Below are 12,636 nucleotides of genomic sequence, written 5' to 3'. Positions count from 1 at the left end.
CGAATGGAATTTTAGAAAAGTTACAGAAAAATAGACCTCTGGAGAAAATTGGAATATACATTTTTTTCTCAGTGGTATATAGCACCTGCACAAAAATTGATCATGTAGTACAGCACAAAAACTTTACAATCAAATGCAGAAAGGCAGAAATATTAAATGCATTCTTTTCATATCATAATGCAATAAAAATTACATGTAATAAAGGGCCATGGAAGAGAGATTAAAATCAATTGGAAACTAAATAATCTATTTCTAAAGAAATAGTGGATCCAACAGGAAATCATAGAAACAATCGATAATTTCATCAATGTGAATGACAATGATGAGACAGCACACTGAAACTTACAGGATGCAGCCAAACTAAATCTTAGGGGAAATTTCATATCTCTGAATGCTTACATGAAAAAATAAAGAATGACATCAATGAATTGGGCATGTAACTTTAAAAAACTAGAAAAAGGACAAATTAAAAGTCCCCAATTTAAAACCAATAAGAAATCATGAAAATCAAAGGAGATGCTAATAAAATTGAAAGTAAGAAAGCTATTGAACTAATAAGTAAAACTAAGAGCTGGTTTTATGGGAAAAAACACAATCAAATATATAAACCCTTGGTTAATTTGATTTTTAACAAAAGAAAGAAGAAAATCAAATTACCAGTATTAAAAATGATAAGTGAATTCGCTACCAATGAAGAGGAAATTAAAGGTATAATTAAGAGCTATTTTGCCCAACTATATACCAATAAATCTGACAATCTAAGTGAAACGGATGGATATTTAAAGAAATATAAAATGCACAAATTGACAGAAGAATAAATAAAATACTTAAATAAACCCATTTTAGAAAAAGAAATTTAACAAATCATCAACAAACTTGCTAAGCTACTAGGGCTACATGGATTTACAAGTGAATTCCACAAAATATTTAAAGAACACTTAATGTCAATACTGTATAAAGTACTTGGAAGAATAGGTAAAGAAAGAGTCCTACCAAATTCCTTTCATGATGCAAATACGGTGTTTTTATGTAAACCAGGAAGAGCCAAAACAGAGAAAGGAAATTATAGACCAAGTTCTCTAATGAATATTGATGCAAAATTTTTAAATAAAATATTAGCAAAGAGATTACAGCAATTTATCGTGAATATAATACAGTATGACCAGGTGGAATTTGTAACAGGAATGCAATATTAAGAAAACAATCAGCATAATTGACTATATCCATAACAAAACTGGAAGAAATCATATGATTATCTCAATAGAAACAGAAAAAAGTTTTTGACAAAATAAATCACCCATTCCTGTTAAAAAACACTAATGAGCATAGCAATAAGTGGTGTTTTCCTTAAAATGATAAGCAGTTAAAATATATGGAAAGACTTGGACTTATGAAGGAAGATATTAACCACCCTTAGAGAAAGAGAGGACAAACAAGTATAGTATGGTCTTACATAGAAGCAAATGAATGTATATGACTCTATATGAGTATAATTATAGATCTCTAAGTATATGTATGTGTATGTGAGTGTAGGTATGTATGTGTATATAAATGTACATATAGTTTGTGTGTATATATTATATATGTGTATATGCATATATATGTATGTACATATGTTTATGTGTGTATGTATACATATATGCATACATATGTATACAAACATTATCTATCTATCTATATATGCCCTTAATTGTAGCTAGCCTTCTTGTGGAGGGGTGGGGAAGGAAGAAGAAAAAAAAACCAAAGTAATAAGTGCACAGCAGAGAACAAAAGAAAACTTAAAAGGAAGCAAAGAAAAGATGGACAGTTCTGAACACAATGTGTATTATTTAATGCATAGGCTTTCTTAAAATGGAATTTATTGCTGTATATTTTGAATCCTCTCATATCTCCTATGCACACAGCAATGCTTTTCTTTTCATTTCTTATTTTGTCATTAAGTTTTAGTATTTAAGTTTATAATTTGTTTCTTTTTCTTTACTTATTGCTTTTTAAAATTTCAGTATTTAAGTGTAATATGAAATAACACAAAATGATAAGCAGGATCTATCTAAAACCATCAGCAAACAATATTTGTAATGGGGATGAGCTAGAAGCATTTCTAGTAAGATCAGGGGTGAAACAAGTATGTCCATTATCATCACTGTTATTCAATATTGTACTAGAAACATTAGCTTTAGCAATAAGAGAAGAAAAATCAATTGAAGGAAATAGAATGGGCAATGAGAAAACAAAACTGTCATTCTTTGCAGATGATATAATGGCATACTTGCAGAATTCTAGAGAATCAACTAAAATCTACTTGAAAAAATAATGAATTTAGCGTAGTTGCAGGATATGAGATAAATCCACATAAATCATCTGCATTTCTAAATATTACCAAGAAAGCCCAGCAGGAAGAGATAGAAAGAGAAATTCTACTTAGTGTAGACAATATAAAATATTTGGGAGTTTACCTGCCAAGACAAATCCAGGAATTATGTGAACACAATTACAAACCATGTTTCGCACAGTAAATAAAGTCACACAATTTCACACAAATAAAATCACATTAAACAATTGGAAAAAATATCAGTTGCTCATGGGTAGGCCAAGATAACATAATAAAAATGACAATTCTACTTTAATTTAATTATTCATTGTCATATCAATCAATGTACCAAAAGAACTCATTTTACTGAGCTAGAAAAATAATAGCAAAGGAAGAAAAAAGGCCCAGAATATCAAGGGAATTAATAAAAAATGCAAAGGTAAGTGGCCTACCCATACCAGATCTAAAATTATATTATGAAGGGGCAGTTATCAAAACTATTTGGTACTAAGACATAGGTGGTGGATCAGTGGAATAGGTTAGGTATACAAGACACAGCAGTAAATGACTATAGCAATGTACTGTTTGACAAACTCAAAGTCTTTGGCTTCTGGGATAAGAACTCACTATTTAACAAAAACTGGGAAAACTAGAAAATAGTATGGTATTAGGCATGGGCCAACATCTCACATACTCTACCAAGATAAGGTTGAAATGGATATGTGATTTAGACATAAAGGTTAATAAAATGAGCAAATTAGGATAACAAGGAATTGTTTACTTTTCAGATCTGTGTAAAACAGAAGAATTTATGACCAAACAAGATATAGAGAACATTACAAAATGCAAAATGGATAATTTTAATTACATTAAATTAAAAAGGTTTTGCACAAACAAAACCAATCCAACCAAGATTAGAAGGAAAGCAGAAAGGTGAGAAATAATTTTTATAGCCTGTGTTTCAGAGAAAGGCCTCATTTATAAAATATATAAAGAAATTAATCAAATGTATAAGAATACAATTCATTTCCCAATTGATAGATGGTCAAAGGATATGAACAGGCAGTTTTCAGATGAAGAAATTAAAGCTGTTTATAGTAATATGAAAAAATGCTCTAAAGCACTATTGATTAGAGAAATGCAAATCAAAACAATATCAAATTGCTTTCCTTCTCAGTGAGAGAATTTAAAACTCAAAATTACAAAAAAGTCTTAAAATTGTTTTACATTCAATTGAAAATAATTAATAAAATAAATAAAAAACATTATGAATGATCTATACATTAGTTTAAGATCAATTTCAAAACAAAGGAAAATTATCTAGAGGTAAGATGATATCTGGAATAAAAGATATAAATTGGCTAAACAAAGGTGAGGAAAATGAAAGGGGGGGAAGTTCACCTAAGCTCCTTTAAATGAAATGCTCATTTCTTTTTTTTTTCTTCTATGGAGGGGAGAATGGAAATGAGGATGGGGATGAAGACTTAAATACAATTCACAAATCAACCACAATAAGAAGTGAAAATATCAAATGGGAAAATCTTTGTAACAAATATCTCTAATAAAAAATATTCCAAGTACATAAGAAATTAACATAAATACCAAAGACTAAGAGCCATTGCCTAATAGAATGAGTAGCAGCTGCTTATATCCTTGGTAAGGAATATGGTTAGTGTGCTATTTTTAAAAAAACATTAGAATAAATCTTGGGTTCTCAGCCACCAAGAAAGTTCAATCATCTTCCTGAAGTTTACTTATTTCAATGTATCTTAACATTTTGACCAGCTCATAATAGTATTTCCTCACATTGAATAGACAAGGTTGTAAATTGTACAGTCTCCTTACTCAAGAAAGTGGAATAAAATGGAAACTTTTTTTTTACATTACCTTATATCTGCACTCATAGCCTTTATCCAGGCTCTAGTTGCTACAACTCAGGAGTTTTACAAAGTTCCACCTCATGTATGTAGACTAATCTCTTATGTACCGCTTCCTTCAGAAAGAGCCCAAATACCTCCTAATGCCCTTCAACTCAAAATCTCCCATAAGACATATTCCTTTCTGCTCATAGTTCTGTTGCTGACAGTAGCTCCCAACCTGCCTTCAAACTGTTTATCAGTGTGGTTGGCTACTTCATTAGGCTATCTGAGATTGGGAGCAAATCCTCATTAAGCACTCATTATTTATGGAGTGGTAGTATAGGCAGACTGGACCCAGAGAATCCTCTATACACCATTTTCGTTTCCTTTACTCCTTATTTCTTTCTACTCTGTGACCCTCTATATGTCCCTGGCACACAGTAAACACTCTATAAAAGCTCATTAATTGACTAATCAATTGACTGAAAAGCTCAAAGCATTTGAACTTTTCTTTCCCATCTTCTTCATTTCCTATTGGCCTAATAATTCTCTTACTGCCTGCTGAGACAGTGAAACTGTTTGTATTCCCTGTTTAGGGGTTAAAGATTGATATAGGTGACCAATAGTATGTACATGTACAAATACTACAGATCTAATTTTTGGAAAGCAATATAACGATTTGTACAGGATTGATAATTGGAATTAGAATCATAAAGAAATGCTTCTGATGTTATCTGTATGACCATGGGCAGGTCACTTACCCTATCAGAGATATAGATAACTTGCTAAGACTACAACTGCAAACAAGCTGCATTATATATTGATGGAAGGAATCACACACGGATAATATCCCAGATTCCTGGTACATTAATATATTTTAATAATGGATGTAGGATTCTGTTTCAATTTTTACTTTATGATGATGCTTTTCTGCTTTATTTTCTATAATAAATTGATATGGCTATATCCACTCTATTTATATTCACTTACAATGAGTCAAGTTTTTTAAAATATTTTTTGGGAAATAATTTGTGTTCCTAAAATGTTGCCAACTTCTTACGATGTATATTAAATTCTGTATGTCATTTGGCAGATTTAATTCTCAATACAAACTGTTGTGTGTTAAATGGCTGTCACATAGGCCGTGTCGATAGATAAGGAATATCTGGGTCCAAGATTACCTTTGACACATACTAACTGTACTGCCCCATACAAATCATTTAACCTCTCTGTGTTCCCAGGAACTTACTGTGATGATCAGTTTTAGAGCAGGTGCTGATCTGCATTGATAGAGGCAGTTTATTTACCTGGAGCTCTGTCCAGCAACCCAATCAGATTCAATCCTCCATGAACCATACTAAAAATACCATATGGCAAAAGGTCATATTGTTCCATATCAGACTGTGTCTCAGTGATGCCAAAGGAATCTATTTAAAAATGAACAAAACCAAATTGAGAGGTTTGTCTTTATAACATCAATCAACTCGTCTGTTTGATTTTTCCTCCCCACTAAACTGAGTTGTTTTTTTAATGAATTGACTAGCTGGTTTTTGGCACTTTTAGACAAAGGATTGAAGTGTTATTGATTTCTCATATTTATTGGAGAATATCACATGTAAAAATAACATTTTCCCAACAATTTTCTTGTGGTTTAAAATAGTCATACATCAGTAGCAGTGACAACTCATGCAATTCTCCATGACCTTTCTGTACTAAGCCTTCCAGCCTCATTTATCAAGTGTCATTTCTGAGTTCTCAGAGTTCATAGTGTTTCAGTTCAAGAAGGGACCAAGTTTGTAAGAAGTGCCATCATATATTAAAGTTCCATTTCTAGGAATTAGTCTATTCATTCACATTCCCACTTCCAGACTCAATTAAAGCTGTCACGAAGTATTATATTTTAAAAGTGTTAGAGACTAGTAGTCCAAATAAAATCAGATTAAGAGGTCAAGTTAAGTGGTGTGTTCTGTTTGTTTGTTTTTAGTGTAATTCACTGATTCTTCTCTTTCTAAAGCTTCAATAACATGAAAGTAAAGGTAATGGCGAGAAATTATTTCAAACAGAAGTGTAAAATAATGCAAATAACCATGTAGCAGCAGAAAGAGGTATCTATTTAAAACAAAACGTAGGCTACACTACTGAATCATTTAAACTCAGAGCTCAACACTTAGAGGAAGAATGTAGCTCATGGAAAGTATATAGGGTTTGTAATCTGAAGTTCTCAGTTCAAAATCTAGCTCTACCATTTATTACTTATGTAAACAAGGGTAAGTTTCTCAACCTCTTTGGGTGCCAGTTTCCTCATCTGGAAAATGACGAAGATAAAGTTTCTTGCAGTTCTTTATTTATGATTCTACAATTCCACTTTAGAGATAAGGAAAATGAGGCCAGAGAGTTTAAGTGATTAGCAAAATGTCACACAACTGGTAGACAAGAGGGCCTAAAGGCCTAGAACTGAGATCTCCCATCTCCATAATCAATGCTCCTTCTGCTACACAACCTGGATGTCCCCTCAGTTGGACAGTGACCTGTAAATTTTCACACTGCTGAAATTTGTCAAAGTTTTCATATGGGAGAGTAATTAATAGAATTTATAAGACAAACTGAATATGAAAAGAAGTAAATGAAATAAGAGAACAGGAGAAAGGAGTAGAAATAACAAATCATTTATCGCAATGACTCCATACCTGACAGAATAATCCCCACCTCATTTAAGCTTGTATTTGAAGGGGCTCCATATTTGCATGTTTTCTCTTTCTGCCTTCATTTGTTGTTGATGATACTGTTGTTTGTAGGCTGAAGACTTAATGGAAGGCACAATTTCCATGGAACAAATTTCTGAAATTCTTTGGGAGTGTGTGGCAATGGGCATATGGAAACACTGCAATAAGGAAGTAATAAATTCCAAACAAACTTGTCCTTGGTGACTTTCTATTAGGTACTTGGCCATGCTCAGTGTTTGGGGAGCAATATTTCACAGTTGTGTCTGTTCCATTAACCACATAGTAATGAAAGCATTTCTAGAAACTACAGAAAGTAACTACTCTCCTAGGTATGAAAAGTGATCTCTGCCCTTGTTGCATTGCCATGGCCTTATCTGTATCACCATTTCGTGCTGCTTTTCTCCTTTGAAATCTCTGAATATTGCATTGTTCTCCTCTCTATAGTCATGAATACTAATTGATGAAAAAAGAGGGAACAGACTGCCCTCCATCTTACAGAAAACCAAAACAAATTTTAAGTCTATCCTTGTACCAGTCAAATGTGTGTTCCTTAGGTCTTCTTTCTCTCATTGAGAAAAAATGGCAGGCACCAGAACACAATTCGTGAGGACCCCTTGGTTACAAAAGCAAAACAAAAATTAAAATAACTAAAAATTACAGTGCCTTGCAAATAGTAAATATTTCATAAATGTTTCATTTATTCATTCATTCACTCATTCAAAAAAAAAAAAAACTAGGCCTTATGTGGTAATACAGAGGACATAATTATGGTCAGTCTCACCTTCAAGAAAGTTTTGATCTAAATTCTGAAAACTCTCTAATTTAAAGTCCTTTACAAAGTGACCTTCTCTCATTGACAATTCCTCCCCAACTACAAAAGTACTATGATACTAAGGACTGTTATATTACGGAATTGAAACCAAATGAAAAGTTTTGGTGTATGCAGTTGTGGGAAAATAGTATTTTCTTCTGGGGATTAACCTACATGGACCCCTGTGGGATTTGGAGAGAATAGCCACGAACTCTCTGTATCAAGAGGAGTTATTTCAGAACTTCTCACTTTTAACTACTAGTAACATGCCAAATAAGGAATTGTGGGAATATATAGAATGATTCCTGGAAATTATTTTTAGGACTTGGTACTCTGAATAAGTAGTAGGTAATCCTTCTTCCACTCAACATTAATGTAATTACAAGTTTCTATATAGGGAGTGAAAGAACCACCTCTATTCAAGTCTTCTAATGAAAGACATAACTTCCTATAAAAGAAGTTAGGGAAATTAGGGAGCAATAGAAAGAGAACAGAAAGAACAGAGCAATTGGATGACCTCTAAAGTGTCTTCCAACTCTATGATTTTGCAAAATCACTCCCTCCCTCCCCCTACAATGGAAAGTCAAAAGGCAAATTTAGAAACCAGTTTTAATAAACAAAATCCTTGTAGTTATTAGAAAATCAAAAGTTTATCTTTGGATCAAGGGTCTATTAGTGTGCACCCTGGAATTTAAAAATTGAAATTCTTTAAAGGTTAGTATAGAATAACTCCACAAATATAAACTGGTCTGCATATTCAGATTTTGATATATGAGGATAAGGTTAGAAAAGTGCCCTTGTCAATGCTTCCCTCACAGTGTGTTTTTCATTTAGCACTCTCCACCTTCCATCTACTTGGAGCTATCTTTATTTAAACCTTCATTATTCCTATTCCTACACTCCCACAATGGTTTCCCAAATGGTGTGTTTCTCTTCTTCCAATCATCCCACCCCCACAAAATGAATCCATGTTGTCTTGCTAAAACATCAATTGCTTCTTGTCACTCTCCTACTTACAAACTTATCACAAAAGCTAATTGCCTACAGGGTCAAGTTCAGACACCTCTAAAATTTTGCTGTGACCTCCATTTTCCCTTACAAAATTTTGCTATGCATACCCTTCTTTTCATTCAAAATGAATTCATTATCCCTACTGTTATTTTGCTTTTTTTGGTCATGCCATATTACCTGCAAAAAAAGTCCTTGTACAACCTTTACAACTCACCAAATCTTATCCTTCCTTAAAGTTCTGACTCAAGATCCTTCTCTTCCATACCACTCATTATTTTTATTTAATCATTGCTATTTGTTGTTTTTATTGTTATTTAATTTTTTTACATTTATGCCTTTCTCTTCAACTAGATTATAAGTTCCTGGAAGACAGAGACTATACAGTTGGATATAGCTTTTTATCCTCTAAATTACCACGGTTCTTTATACAAGGTAAGAACTCACTAAATATTTCCTTCATTGATTGATAAACAACTGGCATTTGACCAGGTATCCTGCTGCTAGAATCCCAAGTGCCTACAACTTTTCAAGCATTTGCAGATATTTTTAAGAAAGACATTTGAGCTGGGCATGGAGGATGCTGTTTCCTTCTGAGTTTGAGTGTATAGCTGGGAAGATAGCATGGGCTGCTTTGCATAGGTCTTTGTGTATAATAGGCAGGAAACAGCATTAATTGACTAACTAATGGAAGTTGGCATATTTTGGAGCTGGAAGGGGAAGAACTAGCATGAAAAATATGAATTTATAACATCTAGTGTTGATCAGGTAATAGAGGGGCTTAAAATGAAAGAATTTTCATAGTAAAGTATACTTTAATACAGGTTACTATAAACTTTCATGGCATCAGTTTGCACAAATTTAGTTTATGTCTGCTATAAATGTTTGTAAGAGGAGTGGAAAATGCTTCAAAAATAGTGTTGTCATCATTTTCTAAGTGCCCCTAAGAAATGAGGATGGGCAAAGTTTGAATTTCCATGGCTTGGGGGCAATGTAAAGTGATAGGTTTTGAGACATTTACCCAATGATATACCATTTAGAATAATGGATCTCAGATGGTTTTCCAAGTCTACATATCATTCTCTATATTCTAGATAATCCTGATTTCTTACTCAATAGAATATTTCTGTAGACAATTTCTGGAGCATTTATAGTAAATGACTATTTTAGAGTTCATGGAAAACTTCCAGTGTTCCAAAAATGTGAGAAAAAGCACATTTCACTTTGGATATTCACAGTTGAGAAGAGATGCTTGTTGTATGTCTTTTTTTTTCCTTTTCCCTCACATGTTAAAAAGTTTGATCTAAGGCGAAAATTTTACTATTCCTCAGTAAAATGGAGGAATGAAAACATACATGAATTTTCATCAGTTTGCTCCAGGCAGAAATTTGCCAGGTTGCAGGAAAACGGTTTAAAAACTGAAGTCAAGATGAAATACTTGAACTTTTTGTGTGAACCTATGAAAGTAATATTTCTCCTTTATCAATTGATATGAATTTCTGCCAAGCCCTGCATTACTTCACTATAAAATAGATTTACTCCCTCCAAAATGTCATAAAGTAGTTTTGATTCTGCAGAATATTTTTGGAAAAGGATTTTTTTCACCTTTATTTAGGTACATTCCATCATTTCACCTTGATTCCCTGGTGCTCTCGTGCTTTGGAGAGGTGCCTACATGCATATACCTCTCTCTGACCTCCATCCATCTGGCTTGGGAATTGATATGTGTGATCAAAGGAAAATGGAATGAGGGTAAAAAACTTTATCTTGTATTTGGAAGGAAAAAAAATACATGAGCAATAAACACATATTCCTTCAAAAACTGCAACATGCAACTTTGAAGGAAGCAGGAGAGTTCTGTGACTAAGAATAACATTGAAAAAAAAGCCCAGAGGTTATAGCCTTGACTACTCATGGTCACTAAACTGTGGCAATGCCAAAATGCTCATTCCAGCCATCTCTATGATTGATCGTATCACACAATCAAATCGATTGTTCGGTGTACCACATCAATTGCTAAGACTGATGGAATTATTGGGTTGACCAAGCTGCAGGCTGTTTACTTGGTATTTTTATAGTTCTACCCTGTGAAGCCTTCTCCTAACCAAGGCCTCACTTGTTATAGAATTTCTCTCCCAGCCTAAGCTATGGATGAATCCTCCAGGCTATTGACTAGATGTAATCAAACCGTCCAAAATTTATAGGTCATTTACAATGTACATGCCTCTGTGGCCAGTGTTGTAATATAAAATTTAATCAGGAATATAACTATACACACATACATACACATATATGTGCATCTGTACCATATACATGAATATTATACAGAAGCATACACATGTAAATTCACACCCATAAGGAATCATGGGAAGTTATTTATAAAAATTATTAATATACACATAATCTATGATCATAGGGTTAGAGACTTAGAAATTCCTAATTGGGACCACCTAGTTCAAAGCCTTTGTTCTATAGATAAGGAGACAGAGGCATAGGGAGGTCAAAATATTTACCCAAGGCCACACCAATAATAAACATCAGAGTCAGGAGTTAAACCTCTGTTCTCCGACTTCAAAGTGAGTATTCTTCCTACCATGCCACATTTCTGTGTGCTTAGAGGTTGGTAGACTTATTAATAAATCATATAAGTGCCCTTTGATTTAATTCCCTTCCTTATCAGTTCAATTCAATTTAGCTCCCTTCCAACCAGAAGAGGGAAGGCACTAGTATTAAGACAGGTTGGAGAAAGCTTCCTGTAAAAGGTTGGATTTTAAGATGGACTTTAAAAAATGCAAAACCATCAATAGAGTAGAGGAGAGAGAGTATTCCAGGCATGAGGAAAAAACATCAGGAGTCAATAGATGGAGTATCTTATTCCTGGAACAGCAAGGAGTCAAGTAGTGTCAGTGGATAGAAAAGTGCATGTCAGAGAGCAATGTGTAAGAAGACTGGAAAGGTAGAAGGCAAATAGCTTGTGAAGAGCTTTTAATGCCAAACAGAGCATTTTGTATTTGCTCCTGGAGGATGCAGTAAACCACTGGAATTTATTGAGTGTGTGTGGGGGCAGGGGAAAGAGGGGTGTGACATGAGTGGGATTGTGCTTTAAGAAAATCACTTTACTAGCTGAATAGAGGATGGATTGGAGTGGGTAGAGATGAGATGTGCAGACCCATAAGGCTATTGGAATAATATAGTCTTGATGTGATAAGTGCCTACGTTAGAATAGAAGCATAATCAGAGAAGAAAAAGGGATATATTGCAAAGATGTTGCAAAGGCAAAACCAGCAGGTCTTGGCAATGGATTTTATGGAGGGGAAAGAATGAGGAAACCAGGATGACTTCTTGGTTGTAAGCCTGAGGGACTAGGAGAATGTTGTTGCCCTGTGCAGTAAATGGGAATATATAGGAAGAAAAGATTTAGAGGGAAAGATAATGAATTCCATTTTTGGACATACTGAGTTTAAGATGTCTACTGGAATGTAGTTTGAGATGCCTGAAAGGCCATTGGAGATATGAGATTGAAGGTGAGCAGAGAGATTGGGGCAGGATAGGTAGATATGACAACAATTAAATCCATGGAAGCTGATAAGATTACCAAATGAAGTAGTATAGAGAAAAATAGAAGATAGCCCAAGACAAAACCCTGAAAGACACCTTTCCTTAGAAACCTGGAGAGAAGAGAGTATCAAGGAGGAGTGGTCAACTGTCTCAAAGACTGGAGAGGGATAAAAGAATTAAAGATAAATAATATAAAGGAAATATATATGTGTACATATATATATAAAAGGATAAACAACATAAAAATATAAAATAAAATAAAGAATAAGGATAAATAAAGAATAAAAGGATTAAGAAAGGGCCACTGGGTTTGACAACTGAAATCATTAATAACTTTGGAGAAAGCAATTATTATTTACACTTCTT

Source organism: Trichosurus vulpecula, chromosome 1, assembly GCF_011100635.1.
Source record: "Trichosurus vulpecula isolate mTriVul1 chromosome 1, mTriVul1.pri, whole genome shotgun sequence".
Lineage (NCBI taxonomy): Eukaryota > Metazoa > Chordata > Mammalia > Diprotodontia > Phalangeridae > Trichosurus > Trichosurus vulpecula.
The sequence above is the reverse complement of the archived record's forward strand: the minus strand, read 5'-3'. Positions refer to the sequence as shown.